This window comes from Arvicanthis niloticus, chromosome 16 (assembly GCF_011762505.2).
Source record: "Arvicanthis niloticus isolate mArvNil1 chromosome 16, mArvNil1.pat.X, whole genome shotgun sequence".
Classification (NCBI taxonomy): Eukaryota; Metazoa; Chordata; class Mammalia; order Rodentia; family Muridae; genus Arvicanthis; species Arvicanthis niloticus.
This window is the reverse complement of record NC_047673.1, coordinates 40,101,278-40,126,632: the sequence shown is the minus strand read 5'-3', so window position 1 is coordinate 40,126,632 and position 25,355 is coordinate 40,101,278. Positions and strand designations below refer to the sequence as shown.

General features: G+C 36.1%; 1 long non-coding RNA gene across 1 annotated transcript in view; it reads left to right on the top strand.

Annotated features, from left to right (window-relative positions):
• Positions 1-25,355, top strand: part of LOC143434697 (uncharacterized) — a 1,324,052-nt gene that overhangs the window by 251,904 nt on the left and 1,046,793 nt on the right. Inside the window, exon 2 of the long non-coding RNA XR_013104406.1 lies at positions 23,933-23,985. This is a non-coding gene — a long non-coding RNA (uncharacterized LOC143434697). The remainder of the gene's footprint in view (positions 1-23,932; positions 23,986-25,355) is intronic.

Below are 25,355 nucleotides of genomic sequence, written 5' to 3'. Positions count from 1 at the left end.
CATGAACATACCTGGTTTCTGAATATGATTTATGTAAAACTATGGACTTACATTTTGGTATTAAACGCTCCAATTCACTGATGAAAAAAAGAGTTTAATATAGTTTTTAAAAAGTTTGGAATAGCTTTCAAAACTTTTTGAAAATTTAAAGCAAGCAGGAGATTATTTTTCTATCTTTAACAATTTTTATACTTATATTGTATATAATTATCTAAGAATATTCCATTAATAATTCTATTAAGAGATTACAGTGATAGAAGCCATGCAAGTAGGAAAAGAGGTTACCCAGTCCCTCACCCCACACTGCTTCATATTCATATTCATATTCATATTCATATTCATATTCATATTTATTCTCCTACCCCTCTAGGCTTCTCTCATGTCTCTTTCCATACCTAATCCTGACCCCCATTTTTCTTCTTCCCTTCTCCCATCCAGGTTCCTCCCTCCCTGTGCCTCCTGTATTTATTTTGTTCCCACTTCTAAGTAGAATTGAAGTATCCACACTTGAGCCTTCCTTCATGTTAAGCTTCATATGGTCTCTGAGTTATATCATGGATAGTGGCTCTCCTTGTTACTGAGGTGAGTTACTTGTATGCAGGAAAATGCTGAGTCCTGTTTATGTATCCAGTCTGTTGGCCTATGTCTTTTTATTGATGAATTGAGCCCATTGATATTGAGAGATATTAAACAATAATAATTGTCAGTTCCTATTATTTTAGTTGTTAGAGGTGGTATTGTGTTTGTGTGATTCTCTTCCTTTGTGTTTGTTGTGACATGATTAATTTCTTGTGTTTTCATGAGTGGAGTTACCCTCCTTGTGTTGGAGTTCTTCTAGTATCCTCTGTAGGGCTGGATTAGTAGAAAGATATTGTTGAAATTTGTTTATTTTTTCTGTGGAATATCTTGGTTTCTCCTTCTATAGTGATTGATAGTGTTGCTGGGTATAATAGCCTGGTCTGGCATTTTCTGGATGTTTTTGGTTAGGACCATTTTGCACTTTATATTTTATTTCACCATTGTGTCAATATCTTCTATGGTATCTTCTATGTCTGAGACTCTTTTTTCTGCATTTTGTACTCTGTTGGGTGTTCTTGTATCTGTAACTCCTGATGTCTTTCCTGGATTTCTATCTTCAGGGTTGCTTCCATTTGAGATTTCTTTTCTTTTCTTTTCTTTTCTTTTCTTTTCTTTTCTTTTCTTTTCTTTTCTTTCCTTTCCTTTCCTTTCCTTTCCTTTCCTTTCCTTTCCTTCTTTTCTTTTCTTTCCTCCTCCTCCTCCTCCTCCTCCTCCTCCTCCTCCTCCTCCTCCTTCTTCCAATGTATTCTTTTTATATATTGAATATTTTATTTACTTAAATTTCAGATGTTATCACTTTTTCCCACTCCCCCCCCCCCAGAAACCTCCTATCTCATTCCCCCTCCTCCAGCTTCTGTGAGGGTATGCCCCACCCACACAATCCCACCTCCCCATGCTGGAATTCCCCACACTGGGGCATCCAGTCTTCATGTGATCAAGGACCTCCTCTCCCACCGATCCTCAACAAGGCCATCTTCCACTAAATGTACAGCTGGAGCCATGGGTCCTTCCCTATGTGCTCCCAGGCTGGTTGGTGGTTTAGACCCTGGGAGTTCTGGTTGGTTGGTATTGTTGTTCTCCCCATGGGGCTCCATGCTCCATGCTTCAGCTCTCTTTTTATATTTATTTATTTATTTATTTATTTATTTATTTATTTATTTATTTTTACACACCAGATTTTATTTTCCTTCTGGTCAACCCTCTGACTGTTCCACATCCCATAACTTCTCCCCACCCCCTGTCTCCATGAGGTTGTTCCACCCCCACTCCCACCATACCAGACCTCTAAATAACCCTCTCTTGAGGGTTAGGTGCATCTTCTCTGACTGAACCCAGATCTGGCAGTCCTCTGCTGTATATGTGTTGGAGGGCTCATAGCAGCTGGTATATGCTGCTTTTTTTGGTGGTCCAGTGTTTGAGAGATCTTAGGAGTCCAGGTTAATTGAGATTCCTGGTCCTCCTACAGGGTCACCCTCCTCCTCAGCTTCTTCCAGCTTTTCCCTAATTCAACCCAGGGGTCAGTAGCTTCTGTCAATTAGTTGTGTGGAAATATCTGCATCTGACTATTTGAGCTGCTCGTTGGGTCTTTCAGAGGGCAGTCACCATAGGTCTCTTTTTGTGAGATCTCCATAGCCTCAGTAATAGTGTCAGACCTTCGGGCCTCCCCTTGAGATGGATCCCACTTTGGGCTTGTTTCTGGACCTTCTTTTCCTCAGGCTCCTCTCTATTTCCATCCCTGCCGTTCTTTCATACAGGAACAATTATTGGACAACACCATCCCTCACTTGATGCCCTGTCTTTCTGCTGGAGGTGGGCTCTATAAGTTCCCACTCCCTACTGTCAGTTCATAAAAGGTTCCCCTCTTTGAGTCTTGAAAGTCTCTCACCTCCCAGGTCTGGGTACATTCTGGAGGGTTCCCCCAACCTCTTACCTCCTGTGATTGCCTGTTTCCATTCTTTCTGTTGGCCAGCAGGGCTTCAGTCCTTTTCCTTCACCAAGTACAAGATCATATTTCCCTCTCTCCTCCCTCTATCCAGTTTCCCTCCCAGGTCCCTCCCTCCCTACCTCCTTCCCCTTGTGATTGCTTTCTTCTCCCTTCCAAGTGGGACTGAGGTCTCCTCACTTGAGCCCTTCAGCTTGTTGACCTTTTGAGCTCTATAGACTGTATCTCGGGTATTCTGTTCTTTCTTTCTTTCTTTATTTATTTATTATTTATTTTTGGCTAATATCCACTTATTAGTGAGTACATACCATGCATGTCCTTTTGGGTGTGAGTTACCTTACTCAGGATGATATTTTCTAGTTCCATCCATTTGCCTGCAAAACTCAATCTTAATAGCTGGGTACTATTCCATTGTGTAAATGAACCACATTTTCTTTGTCCATTCTGTCACGGGACATCTGGGTTGTTCCCAGCTTCTGGGTATCACAAACAAGGCCACTATGAACATAGTAGAGCACGTGCCCCTGTAGCATGGTGGGGCAACTTTTGGGTATTTTCCCAAGATGGTATTGCTGGGTTGTTTCTATTTCCTCTTTTAGGTCTTGAGTGGTTTTGTTCAAGTCCTTCACCTGGTTAATTGTGTTTTCCTGTATTTCTTTAAGGGGTTTATTTGTTTCCTCTTTAAGGACTTCTTGTTTATCTGTGCTCTACTGTATTTCTCTATGATAGGCTCACACTTGTTTATGAAATAAAAAAAATGGGGAGATGTGGAGAGTATTTGGAGCTTTTTGGCAGGAATCTGATATTGGCCAAGGACAAGGAAAAGGTCTTCAGGTAGGAAGCTGACATTAGGCTAGAACAAAGTGGAAATTTCAGGCAGGAATCTAAATCTTAGGCTAGAACAAAAAAGTAGGCTTCAGAAAAAAAAAGAAAAAGAAAAACAAAAACAAAAACCCAAAACAAACAAAAAAAAACCCAAAACAAAACAGAAAGTAGGCTTCAGGCATGAAAATGACTTTGGGCTAGGAGAAGTAGGCTCAAATATTTTAGTCATCCTGATAAGCCCTTAGAAATAGTGATCATGGGAGTGATCATGAAACTTTGTTTATTGCCTTGCCTGTTCTTTGACTAGTTGTGTTTATTGTCTTGCTTGTTCCTTGACTATTTGCATCTATTGAATTGCTAGTTTCTCAACCTAGAACTGACCTTAATACTTGCATAAAATTAAAGTGGTATAAAAGCAAAAAGGAAGAGGTGGGATGGGATATGGGGCTTATGGGAGGGGATAGGGAAAGGGGATAACATCTGAAATGTAAATAAATAAAATATCCAATTTAAAAACAAAAAGAAAAAAATTGAATATTTTGATTTTTTTTTTTTTTTTTTTGCCTTCATTTGATTGGGGAAGATATGTTATGGAGTCAGTTTTGAGTTGCTTCGCAAGCAAGAAAGTAGTTGAGGAATTAAAAGTTGAACTTAACAGAAAGACATAATTCTGTAGTTTCAAAGTAATGGTTGTGTGAAAGCCAAAGACATCAGATGCCCTCCATGATGCCCCAAAATTCTTTCTTCTTCTCCTGAGACAACAGACTCCTTACATGCTTTCAGTTCAGAGGGCTCAATAATATTTCACACCACAGTGTTTATAACTCAACAGTCACTCCATCACCATAAACATTTCCCAGAACCCAGGACAGCAATCCTTTTCTAACAGTTACAAAGGCTTTGAGAAATCATAATACCTTTTAGACAACACAACTTAAAATATTCTTAGCTGTTTTATTATTTTTTCTTTTTTACATTTTATATTAACATAAAAAATAAAAAAAGAACTCCTAAATTGCTTATTATAGTTAAAACAATCCCAAGAGACTTTTAAGAGGAGCCATGCATTTCAAACATGATAGTCTATGTGAAGCATATGTCTATTGAATATGATATATACATTAATTCCATCAATTTTGGTGCAGCGTACACCCTTTCTGTTTAGAGTTGATTTTCTTACATGTAAAAATAGTCTCTTCTATATAGTTGCTTTTCCTTTTGTATATTTAACCTGACAATTTATATTTTTTTGACTTTTATACAGTATTGCCTTTATTTTAAATTAAACTTGCTTGGATAGGGATTATTATTGACTTGATTTTGTTATAGCCATGATAAATTATTAAGTTATATGACAAGTGAGATAACTTGAAGATTTTTTTCAATTATAATTTTAAGAAGTTATTTGTTATTCACTTAGTTGTATATTTGCTTTTAAAGAATAATAGGCAAATATGAAATTAACTTCCTTTAGTGTTATTTTAAAACTATTTAAAATGCAGATTTGACTAGACTATTTTACAATTCATGGAATTTGGTAGCAAATAATAAAGATTAAATTAAATACAAAAAACCCCTAATTCCTCAACAAGAAATTATTGTGATTGCATGTGTGGCTCCAATTTTAACGTATTGATTTTTTTACTATAGCAAAATAGTTCATATATTTTCTTTATCAAGTGTATAAAGCACTGAGTACTTAGTACACAATAATAAAAATCTTCATGGTTATTTCTATTTATCAAATAGCACCAGCCATAGGAACATTATTTAATGAGTTATAGACAATATAATATCATTATATACAAGCAAATTATGATAGATTATATCTATAATCCAAGTACTTACAGATTAAGAGTTTAAGGGCAGCCGGACTTGTATAGAGACTCAGATATAGCTAAACGAAATAAATAAAATTAAAACTCAATAAACCAGTTATTCCATTAATAGTAATTGAGATTTTTGGTTAAGTCTTCTGATATGCTATTTTTCTGTTATTTTATAACCAGGCACAGGATTCTATTCCCATAAATTAATATTTATCCATTTGTATTTAAGGCTTTACTTACATTTTCAACTTACTATGTCATTAAACTATACTTAACTAAATATATATCATTGTGTATTTTTGTTATCAACATTTATTATTTTAAAATTTTCATATGAAAATACGGATTTTGTTTCTTTTTTTATTTTTTATTTTTTTCTTTTTTTATTAGATATTTTATTTACACTTCAGATGGCATCCCCTATCCCCATTCCCCCCCCCCGCAACCCCCCTTAGGAAACCCCTATGCCATGCCCCCTTTTCCCTTTTGCATTTATACATTTTTTTTAAAAAAATGTTAATCATAGGCTTTATAAGTTTGGAATTGTTCAATCAGAGGTGTAACCCACTGATCGACCTAGATGTAACAACTATCTTTGACTGGTGGAGATACATGAATATCTGCCTCCCTGTCTCCCCCCTCTTTCTCTCTTTCATCACCTAGCTTCTTCTCTCTTTCTTCTCCTCTTCTTACTCCTTTTCTTCCTCTCTGTACTCCTCCTACCCTAGCTCCTCCTACACATCACCCTTCCTGTTAAAATGAAACTTTTCTCTCAAAATACAATTAGAGCATAATTATGCCAATTTGTACCAGTGAGGTACAGGATAGTCCTAATACCCAGTCCATCCTTTTGTTGACTAACCAGCTCCTCTGTCATCTATTCTAACTAGAACATTTAGTTCTGAACCTGGCTTTAGGATGAATGTCAGCTGACGACCATCCACTCAAATCTTTTCTCTTAAGGTCAATAGCTATATGTTTTCAACCCCATCAGAAATACAGAATGACTGAGTTAACTATAATTGTGAGAAGCACAAATCGTAGTTTCTAAAACTTAGCCAATTTATAGAGACCTCTGACCACCTGGACACTCACTCTACTTCAAAACGTTGGAGCATCTGTTCTTCTGCCTTCTGGCCCAGGATCTTCTGACAGACCTTAGTGCTGCAGAATTCTTAAGGGCTGATTACTCTGTCTAGGCAGATATAATCAGTCGACTATTCTGCAAGTGTGTCCTTTTCTGGACAGTAATTTGTCTGTAGAAGGAAAGTGGCAATTCTTGCCTAGTGGCTGTCTCACCACAACTGGAATAACTCCAAGGATGCTCAATTTCTTCTTAGAATTCAATATAGGAAGCTGTCCGGAGCAGACAGGTCTCTACTGAAAATGAACATTAATACTGAAATGTTTGTCATGTCAATTCTAAGGATTTCTGATGTTTTGAAAACCAACTATCCATGTAAGGTAATCTGGACTGTTGCCTGTTAACTCCACTCAGCTATTTCTAAATAAAACATAGAGAACACCCTTATAATAAACTCCAAGTCATGAATTTGCTATAGTCCCTTAACTCACAGGCTGACCATCTCAAATCAGTTTAAAAAAAAAGTTAAAGAAGGACTGGGTCTAAGCTTTGTATTCCTAAGTGTGTTATACTGGTACAATGCCTATGAGAGTAACAATATTCGTCTCACTCTTATATCACTAAGAAGCTCATGCCAATGAAAACCTTAAAATTTGTAAACAAAGTAAATTGGTGCCATTTAAGAATTTATATCTTCATCTTGATATTAATTATACAGATTTCTACTAATAGGTTATGGCTATGCAATAATCCCTAGCTAATCCTCTCTATTCCGACAAAACCACTACTTTTCCCTAGCCCAACATTTACCACATTAGTCCCCAAGCCCAGGGAATAGGGGCGCTGACTCTTCATTAGCTTCTTCAAGCTGATTATGGGCATTGAGATATTAGGAGAGGAGTCGGGGGGGGGGGGAGAGCAAATTGACAATCCTCTGATGCTGTGTCTTCGCTACCTCCAGATGGAATTCCCGGACCTCAGTGGTTTGAGCAGGTCTGCCCAGCTTGCTTGTTGAGTAGATACACCAAGGCTGATCATTCTGCAATATACAATTCTCAAAACAAATTTTAGTATGAAGATAGTTTTTTTTTTAAGAGGGCTGACATTTTATTAAGAATGTTGGTTCTTCCTGCTTTTCTATTTTTTCCCCTCTTTTATTGGATATAATATTTACATTTCAAATTTTATCCCCTTACCATATTTCCCCCACCTCCCAGGAACTCCTAATCCCATCCCCCCTCCTCCTGCTTCTATGAAGGTGTTTATCCACCTACCCCTAGTCCCCCTCCCTACCCTCAGATTGCCCCCCCCCCTCAGTGTTCAGCCTTCAGGGTACCATTGACCTTATCTCCCACCTATGCCCAACAAGGCCATCCTCCCCTACATATATTGCTGGAGTCATGTGTCTCTCTATATGTGCTTCTAGGCTGGTGGTTTAGACCCTGGGGAGCTCTGGATGGTTGGTATTGTTGCTCTCCTCACGGGGCCACCAGCCCTTAAGGTTCCTTCAATTTACTCTCTAACTCCTCCATTGGGAACTTTTGATCAGATTAATGGATAGCTGTGGGTATCTGTCTCTGGGTATGTCCGACTCTGGGAGACCTCTAAGGAGACAGCCTTATCAGGCTGCTGTCAGCTTTCCCATCCTGACATCCCTATCAGCGTCTATTTTTGGTGACTGCCCATGGAATGAATACCCAGATGGAATGGTCTCCCTTCAGATTCTGTCCCACACTTTGTGTCCATATTTGCTCCCTTGGGTATTTAGTTACTCCTTCTAAGAAAGACCTAAGCATCCTCACTTGTTCTTTCTTCTTCATGAGCTTCATGTCATCTGGTAGTTGAATCTTTGTTGTTTCAAATTTTTGGGCTAATCTCTGCTTATCAGTGAGTAAATACCATGTGTGTTCTTTTGTGATTGGGTTACCTCACTCAGGATGATATTTTCTAGTTCCATCCATTTACCTAAGAATTTTTCAAATTCATTATTTTTAATAGCTGAGTAATATTCCATTGTGTAAATGTACCACATTTTTTGTATCCATTCCTCTGTTGAAGGGCATCTGGGTTCTTTCCAGCTTCTGGCTATTATAAATAAGGCTGCTATGAACATAGTGGAGCATATGTCTTTGTTATTTGTTGGGGCATTTTCTGGGTATATGCCCAGAAGTGGTATAGCTGGGTCCTCAGGTAGTGCTATGTCCAATTTTCTGAGGAACTGCCAGACTGACTTCCAAAGTGGTTGTACCAGCTTGCAACCCCACCAACAATGCAGGAGTGTTCCTCTTTCTTCACATCCTCACCAGCATCTACTATCACCTGAGTTTTTGATCTTAGCCATTCTGACTGGTGTGAGGTAGTATCTCAGTGTTGTTTTGATTTGCATTTCCCTGATGACTAAGGATGTTGAGCATTTCTTAAGGTGCTTCTCGGCCATTCGAGTTTCCTCAGTTGAGAATTCTTTGTTTAGCTCTGTAACCCATTTTTTAATGGGGTTATTTTGTTGTTTGGCGTCTAATTTCTTGAGTTCTTTGTAAATATTCGATATTAGCCCCCTATCGGATGTAGGATTGGTAATGATCTTTTCCCAATCTGTTGGTTGCCGTTTTGTCTTGTTGACAGTGTCCTTTGCCTTACAGAAGCTTTGCAATTTGATGAGGTCCCATTTGTCGATTCTTGATCTTAGAGCATAAGCCATTGGTGTTCTGTTCAGGAACTTTTCCCCTGTGTTTAGGTATTCGAGGGTCTTCCCCAACTTCTCTTCTAATAGTTTCAGTGTACCTGGCTTTATGTGAAGGTCCTTTATCCACTTGGAGTTGAGCTTTGTGCAAGGGGATAAGAATGGGTTAATTTGCATTCTTCTACATGTTGACCTCCAGTTGAGCCAGCACCACTTGTTGACAATGCTGACCTTTTTCCACTGGATGGATTTAGCCCCCTTGTCAAAGATCAAGTGACCATAGGTGTTTGGGTTCATTTCTGGGTCTTCAATTCTATTCCATTGATCTTCATGCCTGTCTCTGTACCAATACCATGCAGTTTTTATCACTACTGCTCTGTAGTGCAGTTTGAGGTCTGGAATGGTGATTCCCCCAGAGGTTCTTTTATGGTTGAGAATAGTTCTTGCTATCTTAGGTTTTTTGTTATTCCAAATGAATTTGTGAATTGCTCTTTCTATCTCTATGAAGAATTGATTTGGAATTTTGATGGGTATTGCATTGAATCTGTAGATTGCTTTTGGCAGGATAGCCATTTTTACTAAATTAATCCTGCCAATCCAGGAGCATGGGAGATCTTTCCATCTTCTTAGATCTTCTTCAATTTCTTTCTTCAGAGACTTGAAGTTCTTGTCATACAGATCTTTCACTTGCTTTGTTAGATTCACTCCAAGATAATTTCTTTTATTTGTGGCTATTGTGAAGGGTGTCATTTCCCTGATTCCTTTCTCTGCCTGTTTATCCTTTGAATAGAGGAAGGCTACTGATTTGTTTGAGTTGATTTTATATCCAGCCACATTACTAAAGTTGCTTATCAGGTTTATGAGTTCTCTGGTGGAAGTTTTAGGTTCACTTAAGTATACTATCATATCATCTGCAAATAGTGAAATTTTGACTTCTTCCTTTCCTATCTGCATCCCTTTGACCTCCTTTTGTTGTCTAATTGCTCTAGCTAAGACTTCCAGTACTATATTGAATAGGTAAGGTGAGAGTGGGCAGCCTTGCCTAGTCCCTGATCTTAGTGGGATTGCTTCAAGTTTCTCTCCATTTAGTTTGATGTTGGCTACTGGCTTGCTGTATATTGCTTTTACTATGTTTAGATATGGGCCTTGAATTCCTGATCTTTCCAAGACTTTTAACATGAAGGGATGTTGAATTTTGTCAAATGCTTTCTCAGCATCTAGTGAGATGACCATGTGGTTTTTCTCTTTGAGTTTATTTATGTAGTGGATTACATTGATGGATTTCCGAATATTGAACCATCCCTGCATTCCTGGGATAAAGCCTACTTGATCTTGATGGATAATTGTTTTGATGTGTTGTTGGATTCGGTTTGCGAGAATTTTGTTGAGTATCTTTGCATTAATATTCATAAGAGAGATTGGTTTGTAGTTCTCTTTCTTTGTTGGGTCTTTCTGTGGTTTAGGTATGAGTGTAATGGTAGCTTCATAGAATGAATTCGGTAGTGTTCCTTCTGTTTCTATTCGATGGAATAGCTTGAAGAGGATTGGTATTAGGTCTTCCTTGAAGGTCTGAAAGAATTCTGCACTGAAACCATCTGGCCCCGGACATTTTTTGGTGGGAAGATTTTTAATGACTGTGTCTATTTCTTTACGCGTCATGGGACTGTTTAGATGGTTTATCTGCTCCTCGTTTAACTTTGGTACCTGGTATCTATCTAGAAAATTGTCCATTTCCTCCAGATTTTCCAATTTTGTTGAGTATAGGCCTTTGTAGTAGGATCTGATAATTTTTTTAATTTCCTCTGTTTCTGTTGTTATGTCTCCCTTTTCAGTTCTGATTTTATTAATTTGAATGCTGTCTTTGCGCCCTTTGGTTAGTCTGGCTAAGGGTTTGTCTATCTTGTTGATTATCTCAAAGAACCAGCTCCTGGTTTTGTTGATATTTTGTATAGTTCTTTTTGTTTCGACTTGGTTGATTTCAGCCCTGAGTTTGATTATTTCCTGCTGTCTACTCCTCTTGGGTATACTAGCTTCTTTTTGTTCTAATGCTTTCAGGTTTGCTGTCAAGTTGTTAATGTATGCTCTTTCCACTTTCTTTTTGTGAGCACTTAGAGCTATGATTTTTCCTCTTAGTACTGCTTTCAATGAGTCCCACATGTTTTGATATGATGTGTCCTCATTTTCATTTAAGTCTAAAAAGTCTTTAATTTCTTTCTTAATTTCTTCCTTGACCAAATTATCATTGAGTAGAGCATTGTTCAGTTGCCAAGTGTATGTGGGCTTTCTGTTGTTTTTGTCCATGTCAAAGACAAGTCTTAATCCATGGTGGTCTGATAAGGTACTAGGGATTATTTCAATCTTTTTGTATCTGTTAATGCCTGTTTTGTGACCAATTATATGGTCTATTTTTGAGAAGGTACCATGAGGTGCTGAGAAGAAGGTATATTCTTTTGTTTTGGGATGAAATGTTCTATAGATGTCAGTTAAGTCCAATTGGTTCATAACTTCTGTTAGTTTTATTGTGTCTTGATTTAGTTTCTGTTTCCATGATCTGTCCATAGCTGAGAGTGGGGTGTTAAAATCTCCCACTATTATTGTGTAGGGTGCAATGTATGCTCTAAATTTTAGTAAAGTGTCTTTTATGTATGTGGGTGCCCTTACATTTCGGGCATAGATGTTGAGAATTGCAAGTTCCTCTTGGTACATTTTTCCTTTGATGAATATGAAGTGTCCTTCTTTATCTTTTTTGATTACTTCTGGTTGAAAACTGATTTTATTTGATATTAGAATCGCTACTCCAGCTTTTTTCTTGGGACCATTTGCTTGGAAGATTGTTTTCCAACCTTTTACTCTGAGGTAGTGTCTGTCCTTTCCACAGAGGTGCGTTTCCTGAATGCAGCAAAATGTTGGGTCCTGTTTATGTTTCCAGTCTGATAGTCTATGTCTTTTTACTGGAGAATTGGAGCCATTGATATTAAGAGATATTAAGGAAAAATGAGTGTTGTTTCCTGTTATTTTTGTTATTGGCAGTGGAGATATGTTTGTGTAGGTACCTTCTTTTACGGTTTTTGGAAGATTACTTTCCTGCTTTTTCTAGGTTGTAGTTTCCCTCCTTGTGATGGAGTTTTCCACCAATTATCCTTTGAAGTGCTGTGTTTGTGTTGAGATACTGTGTAAATTTGGATTTGTCATGGAATAGTTTGGTTTCTCCATCAATAATGATTGACAGTTTTGCAGGGTATAGTAGTCTGGGCTGACATTTATGTTCTTTTAGGGTCTGTATGATATCGGTCCAGGATCTTCTGGCTTTTATGGTCTCTGGTGAGAAGTCTGGTGTAATTCTTATAGGTCTGCCTTTATATGTTACTTTGCCTTTTTCCCTTACTGCTTTTAGTATTTTTTCTTTGTTTTGTACATTTGATGTTTTGACTATTATGTGGCGGGAAGTATTTCTTTTCTGGTCTAAACTATTTGGAGTTCTGTAGGCTTCTTGTATATTTATGGACATCTCTTTCTTTAGGTTAGGGAAGTTTTCCTTTATAATTTTGTTGAGGATATTTACTGGTCCTTTAAGTTGGGAGTCTTCCCCCTCATCTATTCCTATTATCCTTAGGTTTGGCCTTCTCATTGTGTCTTGGATTTCTTGTATATTTTGGGTTAGTAGCTTTTTGTATTTTGCATTTTCTTTGACAGTTGTGTCAATGTTTTCCATGGTATCTTCTGCACATGAGATTCTCTCTTCCATCTCTTGTATTCTGTTGGTAATACTTGTGTCTATGACTCCTGATCGTTTTTTTTAAGTTTTCTATCTCCAGGGTATTCTCCGTTTGTGATTTCTTTATTGTTTCTACTTCCATTTTTAGATCCTGCATGGTTTTGTTTAATTCCTTCTCCCGTTTGGTTGCATTTTCTTGCAATTCCTTAAGGGATTTTTGTGTTTCCTCTCTAAGGGTTTCTATCTGTTCTTTGAGAGTGTTATTTATGTCTTTCTTAAAGTAATCTATCATCATCATGAGAAGTGATTTTTATTCTGAATCCTGCTTTTCTGGTGTGATGGGGTGTTCAGAGCTTGCTATGATGGGGGAACTGGGTTCTGATGATGCCATGTAACTCTGGATTCTGTTGCTTACGTTCTTGCGCCTGCCTTTTGCCATCTGGTTAAATCTAGTGCTACCTGTACTTCTGTCTCTGATTGAAGCTTGTCTTTCCAGTTGTCTCCCTGGTGTTTGGTCTTCTAGGAGTCCAGATGTCTCTGTGATTTTTTCCAGCTGCCCTGATTACAGTGGTATCTCTAGGATGCCTCAGGATATGGTGCCCCCAAGGTAGCAGTCCAGCTAGATGTCTGCTGTTCTGGGTGCAGTGTCTCCTCTTGGATATCTCAGGATATGTTGGCTGACACTCTGAGTTCCGTTGTTCCTCTGTGGCTCTGGGTTGAGTGGACCTTCCTGTATGTCTCAGGCGGAATCCGGGGTCCACACCACTGCAGACCTGTTAGAGGTCTGGTCAGGGCCTCAGACCCGGGAGATGGGCAGAAGGGGGTGCTCGCCGGCCGGGGCGCGCGGGGGGGGGGGGAGGGGGAGGATCTGCTGGATTCTGAGCACTCAGGGCACCCAGCTATGAGCTCAGGGTAGTATGTGGGTTTTCCTACCTAAAGCTGGTTGTGGGATCTGTGGATCCCCCAGAATGTGTCTGGCGGAATCTGGGGTGCACTCACCCGCAGGCCTCAGACCGGAAGAGGGTCGAGTGGCAGAAGGGGGGTGCTAGCACTGGTTATGGGTTCTATGGATCCCCCAGAATGTGTCTGGTGGAATCCGGGGTGCACTCACCCGCAGGCCTCAGACCGGAAGAGGGCACGGATTTTGTTTCTGATTTAAGATAATGATATTTTTTCAAAATATACTAATTATGAACGCCTCACCCCTCAGGCAATTTTTTTAAAATTGAATATATTTTCAGATTATTTTTATATTTGCCAAACATTGAATACAAAGCACAAAGGTTTCTCTTCCAACCTCTGGATCACACACATTTATCTTCCTTCATTATTAACTTCCCCTTAGAGACCAGGTCATGCCTTGCAATCAATCAGTCTTCAAAAGTCCATACAAGGCTTTATTCCTGGCATTGTAAATTCTGACTGTTTAAAAAATGGTAACTACCATTGCAACACAGGAAGAGTGATTTTCATTGGGTTTATTCTTTCTCCATTCAAGACTTGGGAAATCCTTCACTGTCTGTTTGGTTCTCACATTTCTAGAATCATTTAAGTTGGAATTGCACTTTACACATCTTGTCAGACATTTTTTAAAACAGTAATATGTAATCAACATTTCTCTAAGTTTCTTCTTGATTTGATAGTTCTGTTATTCTTAATGTTAAATAATATTTCCTTGTCTTCTTTTACCAAAGTCTATTTGAAGGGCATTGAGTTGCTCACAAGTTGAAGTAATTTTAAATAAAGCTTCCATAGCTATCAGCGTATATATTTTGTATGGATAAAAGTTTTCATGTTCTTTGAGTAAACAAAGTATTATTATTACTAAAACATGTAGGAAAAGTATATTCGATTTTGTAAAAAAAAAACTAGTGTAGCTCGTTCTACAGGGACAGAATACTGTGGTATTTCTGCTAACCAGAAAGTTGAGCTTATGCAACAGATTCACAAGTACTTGATATTTTCATTGTTCTTGAACATATTGTAATCTTAATGCCATGGAGCATCATTTCCCAAGTGTCTTTGCCTTCTCTATATCTTTTGATGAGGTAGTCCATCAAGGTCATTAGCAAAAGTCTAGCCAGATTCATTGACTGATTTAGTTGGTTAGCTTATTTTTGAGACAGGCAATCATTTTGTGTCTGAAAGTACTCTTGAAATCACTATGGAACCCAAACAGATCACAGATTTGCAATGATTCTCCCACTGGATCTTCAAAGCATCCACCACCATGTACAGATAGGTATACAACAGCCCCTCAAACAGCACAACCCCTTTATTCCTTATTGTTAGATTTTCAGAATTGATTTTGTACGTTTTAGATGTCAGGGTTTATATATATATATATATATATATATATATATATATATATATATATATAAAACCTGAACAAGTGTTTTTATTAATGTTTAAAAGAATAACTGCTGGGCAGGCAAGCTATGAGGCCTCATCTGTTATTCAGAAGCAGACATTAGGGGAAAGAAGAGAAAAGGCCGTGCCATTTATGCTGGCATGGAGATCAAATGCATGACCAACAAGAAACCAGATGGCAGGGAAAGAAGCTTTAGAGAATTGCATATCAGTCTTTTGTCAGAGAGGTGACAAAATATCTGGAGTGTGTCCTTCCATTATGTGGCTTTTTTTTTTTCCTTTTTTGATTTTTTGCCAGTAACTTTGGCCAGCAGGATTATGTCATTCATGGGTCATACCTTTGGTTATATTTAAAAATTATTTCCTAATTCATGGATACCTAAATCTACTCCACAGTTATTCTGTATAGATTAATAGTTCTGCTAGCTGGCATTCCATTTTATATTGAGTTAATCTATTTTGCGATGATTTTTATGAAGTCTACAAAGTCTTTGTTGAGAATTTTTTTCATATAAAGGCCCAACTGTTAAAGCACACTCATTGAAAAGACTGCTTTTGCTTCATTCTAGCCTCTTAGATAAAGATAAGCTCACTATCTTTGTGTGAGTCTTTTTCTCGTCTTTCTGTTCTGCACTATTGATCTGTTTGCCTATTCTTTCACCATATTGTACTGTCCTGATTACTGTGTTTCTATCGTAAGTCATAAAGTAATCTTGTCACTTCCCCATCTTTCCTTTTCTTTAGTATTATGTTTAAGTTTCTTCATTGTGACAAATCTCTGCACTTATGTCCAGTTGCAAAGAGTAATCTTTAGAGCATCCTACATTGTACATTCCATGATTCCTATTGTTTTATATTTTTATGATAAATTTGAATTTGTAGTTTCAGTGTGAGATATACATTCTGAAAACATCGTTAAAATTCTAAACTTCTATCTGTTGTGACAGTACTTGTATTTTGTAGCATTTAAATACTATGAAAGATAAATTACAAATATTTTATATTGGTAAATGATGAATTCATAAACTTTACACAATTTTCAGGATATATTAATATCCTATTGCAACTCTGATCCATTTACATATTATTGCAAAAATAAAATAACAATAAATATGTATTTTGTAATTTGAAGTGTTGGTAAATATCACTTTTCAGAACTCAAAAAAATTCTTATTAAAATTACACCCATTTTTTTTTGTAAAATATGTTTGAGAGAATTGATTATTGTACTCACAGGTGACAAGATAGTCTATCTATACATTTTTTCCATATTTGAAGGACAGGAGTCATACATTGTTTATAGTGTTTTAGCAACTTTGCAGAGGGAAGGCGTTGTATATATCTTCAATCTTACTTACTCAATAGAAGTACAAGGAAAAAAGTCATGCAGGGCAGTTTAGATGTTCATGATGAAGTCAACTAACCCCTATGGGGATTCATCCAATTACTTTGGCTTCATTAGCATGAAAAGATTTTACAGGACTTAAAATTGTCACTATTGCCTACTACAAAAAGATTCATAAACAAAGGTTGATTGCCTCTACATGCACTAAAAAGGTGTCTTAACCTTTTGCTTGATGCATTTTTTGAACTTCAGACAAAATAGGTATCTAGTTAAAGCATTGTTAAAAATAGATGTAGGATTTTTAAAGCACCTTTTATTATGTTCCTGGTGCTTTTGTTCCTCTTTTGGCAATCAGAGGAGTTGGCTCTCTTATGTGAATCTGTATCTTTCTTACTTGAGAGTGAAAGTGTCTAAGTTCAGTTGACCCTCTTATTTATATTATGACTCTTAATATACATACTGATTTACTAAGCCTTTCGAAATTTGAAAATGATGAAAAAACAATTTTATTTATTTATTTATTTATTTATTTATTTAATTTAAATTCCCTGTCCCAGAATTCTTCACCCCATCTCCTCTTCTCTTTGCCTCTGAGAGGGTGTTCCCCCACCTAACCCCACCCTAATCAAACTAAATTTTAATAAGTGAGATTTTCATCAAACACTGATTTTGTCTCTCACAAAGCTAAGATATATTAATTAAGAATTAATTTTGTACAAAGCAAAGTAATCTGGAAAATAAGAAGACCAAACATAAAACCTTTCATTGGACAGTTTTTCATTTGTTATGTTTATTTGAAAATATAACTTTCATATTACCTTGATTGAACATGACTCAATATATCCATTCTGTCCTCTTTCTTGGTGGAACTAGAATCATAATTTATGTTTACATTTTAGTAACTAACTACAAGGCAACCACTCAACAAATTCAACAAATATATAGGAATTTAGAATGAGTATTATAAGACACAGTGAGTAGAGCGTTCTGTTCTGGTTAGGGGTATATGTGTGTTTGTTTATTTTTTTCATGTCAACATTATACTGAGTCACTTTGGAAGCAGTGACCTACCTGAGAAATGCCTCATCAGTTTATAGTTAAGTCTGTGGAGGACATTTTCTGGATCAATACTTGAAGTGGGAGAGTGATTCTACTGTAGACTCCATGTTCCCTGAATTAGTGACCCATAGAGATATAGGAAATATAGCTAAAGATGTGCTTGTAAACAGCACTTCCCTCCCCCCAAAGTGATCACTGCTTTAGTTCCTGTCTCCATGTTTTCTTCACTTGAGCTTCTGCCTTAATTTTCCTGGATGAAGCATCATAATGTACAAGTAAACCCAAATAAACCACTTCCTCTCCCAGGTTGTTTCAGGTCATGATATTTATGACAAAAATAGAGGGGAAATTATGACATGGGGACATAACAGAAAAAATGAAGCAATGCAAGCAATGGTAGCCAATTGATGGGTGTGGCATATTCTTCTCCCCCGTCACTCACCCTCTCTTCAGGCTCTTATATACCTGATTCTCTTGACCCACCCGCTACAATGCAAGATTCAGATTTGTGTTACCATGCCATGATGAATATTGCAGATTTATGATGAAAAAAAATTATCATTTATCCACAAAGAAAACTTATTCTCTGACGTCTTAACCATTGTGTAATAAACCTCACTAAAACAAGGGAAGACATCTAAATGAAAAAGAAAAATAAGAAAGAAAAAGAGAAAAAGACTAAAGCTAAAATTTCAGGGGCCATAAGACTGGGGAACTCACTCAATCTGAATGATTTCTGTGGATTCAAATGAAGAAGTCCAGGCTGAAAAACTACAAAGCTGATTGTAAGCCATGGAGTGACATCAGAATAGTAGTGAATAGAATGGGGACTGGAACGGAGCCTCTGAGAAATGACTCTGTACATGGAGGAATAGTACATAGAACTGTGAACCCTCCTCTTTGTGTGAGTCTCTCTGACCTTTCCACTGGTAACGCCTTTACAGAAGGCTTGCTTTGTTGTTGTTTGGTTTGTTTGATTGTTTCTTTGTTCCTTTTAGAAGACATCAGGAAATTTCTTCTCATGAGTCTCTGAATTCATGTCTTTTTCTTTACCAATCGATTTGGCTCTCTTAATGGCATAAACTGGATTAACTGGACAGTAAACAAACATGAATTATGATAACACAATTATACCCTGATTCAAAGCATCCTAAGCTCAACACAGTTGACATTTTCAACCAGATCATTCTTGTGTAATTAAATAAATGGAAGCTCCCATATACATCATAGAATGCTTGTCAATATGATATTAAAATATGGTTGAAAATAAAAATAGATATTAAGTTTTCTGGCTGCTGTTTGTTTGGATGACATCTTATGAAATTTTTGTTATTGTGGCTGTTGTGTCAACTATCAGTTGGATAGTATCTGGAGCCATCTGAGAAGGAGGAATCTTGAATCTGTCTGGGGGATATTGTCCCCATTATGTTCATTAGTATCAGAAGACATATAATAATTGAGGGCAGGAGTTAGGAAGGGAAGAAATTCAGTTGGGCACATATATATATTGTGACTAGCTGCTTCATGAAGAATTGGCTTTAAACTGTGAACTAAAATAAATACTTTCTCAATTAAGTTACTTTTGTCATCAGCAATAGGAAAAGAAGCTAAGAGAGTTACCAACATTAAGACTGATTTTTCTTCACTGAATCAAGGTGTCTGTTATTTCTAACAAAACGTACCTCTGAAGATGACTACAAAAACTAAATTATCAAAAGCTGGAACTTATTGCTCCATGTCTGGATTAAAACAGCCAACATTAGGGATAACATTCCTAATCCATCCTCAACGTAAAATGGCGAGTTTACAAACATATCACTTGTTGATAGCTTACTTTAAGCAAACCATCTCTGATAATGATGATAAAAATACAGATTCCCAAGTATCTAACTTGCCTTTCAAAAGTACCATATGGGGGACAGCCTGGCTCATTATAGAGTATATTGTATCATCAGCCATCTTATGAAATGACAAGGTTTTATAAGACAAATATTATGAATCAATCTTCTGAGGGCAACAGGACATGAGGCCAAAATTCTCATTGGCAGAACAAAAATGAATCCTGTTACCATGGTGACAAACTGTCAAATTATGCACTGATACCAGAAGAGCCAGGAAACCATACCTAGAAGCCAGCATGACTTTTGGAAGGTTAGGAAGTAGAGTCTGATGCCGATTTCCTAACATTCCAATGGAGAAAGCTGATAGAGGAGTAAGCCAACATTCTAGTGTGACTTTCTCTTCAGGAATGTTTAGTATAAATCCCAGAGCAGCTATGTGATTACAGGGTCTTCTTGGTCCTTTATTTTATTTTTCTTCACTTGTGTCAGTTTTTTTTTTTCTTCTTCAATTAGATATTTGCTGGAAGGGTTGGGGTATATCAAGTAGCAAAGTCACATTTTAGGAAACATTTTATTGTATGTGCTAATGTATTTCCTTTCAACCACTGTAATTTAAGATGTGGTGAGATACAAAGGAAATTAGCATAATGCAAGGATAAATGAACCTGAATTTTGTAGTTTTGCTTTGGGGAGATTACAAAAACATCTTCTCAGATTGAACCATAAGGATCAAGTAAATCTCAAAACATCAGACATTTAATTATACATTCCTCTGAATAAAGAAGTACAGGTGTCTGTGAAGTTCACTGATTAGCCCGCTCTTTTCTTCAAACACTCCAGTTTTAGAGCTGTGTGTTTCCCATCAGCTTACTAACATTTTGCTGAGTAACCCACAGACTATACCAAAACCAGGTTGTATCTCTTTGTTGATTCCCACCCAGATCATGTATGCGTGTTTCTTTTCTTGAACTTCTTATGTCCTTCTTAGTAAACATGCACTTTTCGATGCCTCTTTTACTGTTTTGTTTTTTCTGAAGACAATATTAAGGGATTCAGTGGCCAAAGAACTGGTTCATTGTGTTGAGCATTTGCCATGCAAGCAAAAGGACTCGGAGTTTACATCTCCAGAACCCCAAAGGATACACAGTTCTACCCAGTCCAAGCACAGGAAAACTAGAGACAAGTAATCCACAGAAAACCTGCTAGCTAAACCAATTAAACAGGCAAACAAGATAGAATTCAGGGAGAGACACTACGGAAATACATAAAGTAGAGAACCACCAAGGAAGAGGCACTAACCTTATCTCTGACATCCATATGCACGTCTTCAAAAGTATAGAATACATGCACACAAGCATGCAAAATGAGAGAGAGAGAGAGAGAGAGAGAGAGAGAGAGAGAGAGAGAGAGCCATAACAAACCATGCCAAAAAAACAGGATAAGGAATGCAGAAGTATGCATGTTATAATTTGCTAGAGGTTTTTGGAGGTAAATTTCAACTCCCAGGCAAGATTTGAAAGGTAGATGCACAACAAAGGATAGCATTATGGATGCCACATCCTAACACAGTGATGTTCCTGTTGAGGAAAGATTTCTGTAGCTCCCTAGCTCATAACTAACAGAACTCTTAGTGTTCTATGTAAAGTGTATTGACTTTGCACATTTGACTGACAGAATTTATATTGCAAAGAAGTGATATGCCTGTTACGGAGTTATGTGGTGAATGGTTGACCATATTAAAAGTACTCCTGTAATCACGTTGAAGGCAACATAAATTTAAACACTTGTACCCATTCATATTTTCCATTTAACAGGAGTTCTCAGCCTTCAAATGTTTCTGGAAGGATCAGGCATTAGATAACTAGTAAACAAAAATACTTTAAAAACTTTTTTATGAAAATGTTGAGGATGTGTTTTCCAGGGACTATAAGGAAATAAAAGATATCTAAAATGGTGTTTCTCATGTTGTCCTAAAGAAATGCTATATAATCCAAAATAGTATGTAATAAAAGATATTGTCATATAGGGAAATAAATTAATTTTAATTATTAAAATATGTTGATGTGGAATAATTTCAGTATTCAAAATATTATAACTCATTCACATGAATCAGGGTTAGATGAAAGTTGATTTTAAAAGAATTATATAAAGATTTTCCTATATTAATCAAAATAAATTATGAGATTCATAATAAGTGTTATTCCTATATAGTTTCTGAGAAATAATATTAGAGAAGATTAACTGATTAATAGTTTTATCCACATTGTCTTAGATTAACATTAAAATATTTGCTAGTAATTCAGCCTTTAAGTAAAGTGTTTTATGTAACATTATAATGTGGATGATTTATTTCCTTAAGTGACAATTTAATATCATCAAATGCATTATCATATATAATTAAAGATGTTTTTAAATTTATTACAATATTGTCAAAACATTTAATTTAATTTCATAAATATTATTTACCTTCAACTTTAAGCTTTTAATTTAAAAACTGGATATATATATATATATATATATATATATATATATATATTTCTTTGGCTTGTACTATGTGAGCAGATTCTGATCTCCAAAAATACAGATGTTTTTCAACTAAATAACACACTTCTAATTTTATATTAAATGCCATTTTCTACAGATGGAAATATTTTGGAATTATACCACTTTTAAAGATGACATTGGATGTAATATTCAAAAATATTTCAAAAGTTACCTTATAATTTTGAGGTTGACCAGGGAAAGAAAATAAAATAGATAAGCAAATAAGATGGAAGTGCATAATGATGATAAAATATTACCCATGCCAAAGTCATGTTTAACATAGTTGGAGCATGTTTGCTCGTTGGAAGCTCCTATCTCTAAACACTTAGATGTTAGCACATACCCTGGAGTAATTTCAGAAACCAGAAAAATAAAAGCACCCATTGCCAGAGTGGAAAGGACCAACAGAGAATTGGGTAGCTCAGTAGTAATGATGTGATGGAGGGGGTCCTAGTGTTGGCTCTATTTCATTTCAAATCGTTTCTTCAATCTTTCTTTGCAAGCCAAGCATTAATCTAGAACTACCATTGTGCAGTTATTGCATTGTTTCCAAGATGAGAACACACAGTGTGTACCTGGGCCATTAGGACTGTACTGTGCTGTGCCCTATGCCTCAATTTTTAATTGTTTAAGAATCATTACATCAAGGAACATCTAGTTTCACAGATTTCACCAGAGCAGAAGGAGAAAGAAGTAAGTAAGTCAGATATAATGGAATAATTATGCACACCAAGGCCGACTGAAAAACAGTCATGCACAAATGAAATCTATACAGCCGTTGTCCAGGGCTAAGGTTAGGAGAAATGGGAACAACTATTTTTTTTTAGCGCCATCCTCTTTACAAGGTGCTGACATGGGCTTCTGATATGTCTCCATCCCTGCCTACTACAGGCAGTTCTTGTATGTTTGTCCCCAGCAACCTGAAAGCAGCCTCCCGGAGGAATAGTTTTAATGGTTCCAGAAGGTACCATGCAAGCTTCAAAAGAGAAAAACAACCAAATGTGCTATCTACCTATGATGCCTGTGAATGACAAGGACCAACATGATCACCTAAGAGAACAGTAATAGCTTGTATTAATTCCTCGTAATGAATGGTTCCTAAATTGAATTTAAGAATCACTCAAAAAAAAAGAATGGGGGAAATAATCCCTGGTGATGGAAAAGTAGAGAATTGTGGTCATTGACTTTGGAGGTAAGGTTACAGATACCACTATTCTTGTACTTTACAGAAATATATATATATATATATATATATATATATATATATATATATATGCTTCTCGTGAAGCAAAAATTTATTGTATTAAATATTTTCAGACAATTTTATCTGTGTTTATAGATATTTAATTAAACTCATATTATTCTGTGTTTGGTGAGTTCCAACCATGAAAAAGTAAAATTAGCATTTAAGAAATAATATAAGAATAACATAAGATGAATTCCCCCTTTGCCTGGGTAATTTTTGTAAATTGATCTTTGGGCTCTAATTATCACAGGTCCCTATTGAAGCTCAAATACTGAGATTGAGATAACCCTATATCAAATATATAATAACCATGTTATCTTTCTTGCAACACATAGGCCAGGATCCAGGGAAATGCTGCCTTTAATTGTAGATTCTTTTATATATTTGTTTTTTGTTCAGAGTGTGTCCCTAATTTGAATAGACTACAGTTTTGCAGCTTGTTATTTTCAAGTTTTTGTGAAAATATTAAGAAAAGTTTGTTGCATTGGAGCAAAATTTGGAAAACCAGAAAAGCCTAAATATCTAAAAAGAATGAAAGACAAATTATATGTTTTCATTTGATATAAACCAATGATTATATTTCCTATAAACCCAGGAAACATGAACAGAATGTCTCTTCCAACTACACAATTTCACATTTTTGTACTCTGTATATCAAAATTTAATTTAGTTAAGAATGGTATTTCCTAACACACAGTAAACATTGGAAAATAATTTTCAGTTGGCTTTTCTACTTTTTCATTCAAGAAATAAATTGAAACTATGATATTATAGTAAAACATTTAAGAACACAAACAAATCTTATTAGCTGTTTCAATTTAGAGTTTATTGTGTTTTAAATTAATATATTCATGTTTTGTTCTTTTTTAACAGACAATAACTTCAAACTCTGGTGGTGAATATAGATTTTGCTCAAGAAAACAACAGTAAGTGTTTATATATACATACCTACATATATATTTGTATCTTTAAAAATATTTAGGATACTAAGGCTCTTCAATATTTAGAACTCAAATCTGTCTTAAATTACTTAAAATGTTAATGTGATTTCTTAAATTTGAAATAATTATGTTAAAATTTCTTCATTATAGTTAATGTTACTGTAAAAGTTTAATCAGTTAAAAGCAAATCATTCTAATCTTGAAGAAACATATCATAAAAAAGTCATTCCATTTGTCCCTTGTTTATATCACCTTTGCTATTACGATAATCCAACACTGATTTCTTTTCTGATTAGCTAATGGCACAGCCTGACTTTTCTATGTTTATGTATCTTACAACTGATCATGTTTTAGCTTCTGGAACACCTATCTGCAGTTTCTAATAGACAAACCAAAAAGTTAATAATATTTCAAGTTAGAAGATGCCTAGGAAATATTATGTTCATCTGGTACAGGATAAGCAAAGGACCCCTTTCTTCTAACTGAAGGTAGATGGTAGAGTAAGGTGGAGTCATTTGTTTGCTCTTCTGCCATTAATTTTCATGATGGCTGAAACCTGTTTACTTCAACTGTGAACATATGTAACTTGTTTTTCCCCGACATCCTGCGTTATCTTTGTCCCTTTCTTTACATTAATGTAATTACTTGGCAATTATCTCAGTTCTAAATGGAGTAGGGAAATATCAGCATGCTGCAGGCTCTTTGCTCACTCAGGAATTAAAGCAATTTAAGATGGGAGGCTGTAAGTGGAAATGCTATTTTAATGAAAAGCAAGCAGCATTTGACATTCAGTTTTCTATATCACGAAAACTTGCAGAGATACAACAGTGCTCGGTAAATTCTGAATACTGGACTTTCTAAGTACTTCATCTTCATGGTAGTTTTCCTACTCAAATCGATTTCGGGCGTGTTAAACACTATAGGGTATGCTCTGCTTTCTCCCTCGGTGATGCTATTTCCTGGATATCATACTGACTCAACTGTTGAACTATTTGGCAGTATTCCTACCCACTGATTTTCAATTTGGCATGGCCTCCACAGGCAATTAAAATGTCTTTCTAGAGTGCAATAAATCCACTAATGTTATGTTATCAAAGAGACAACATTATCATGCTTATGGAATGTTTATATAGTCCATTCAGAGATATGTTGGATATAAAAATATACGTTCTATTTTAAGATTTTAAAATTTCTTTTGTTTTATTTCTCTAACTTAATATTATAATTTTGTAAGTGTATTTACTGCTATTTTAGGAGATATAAAACTAGTACTAAGATATATTCACACTCTTAATATAGTTTGAATTTATTACTGAAATAATTGAAAGTTTGTCTCTGTCTTTAGCGTGAGAAGA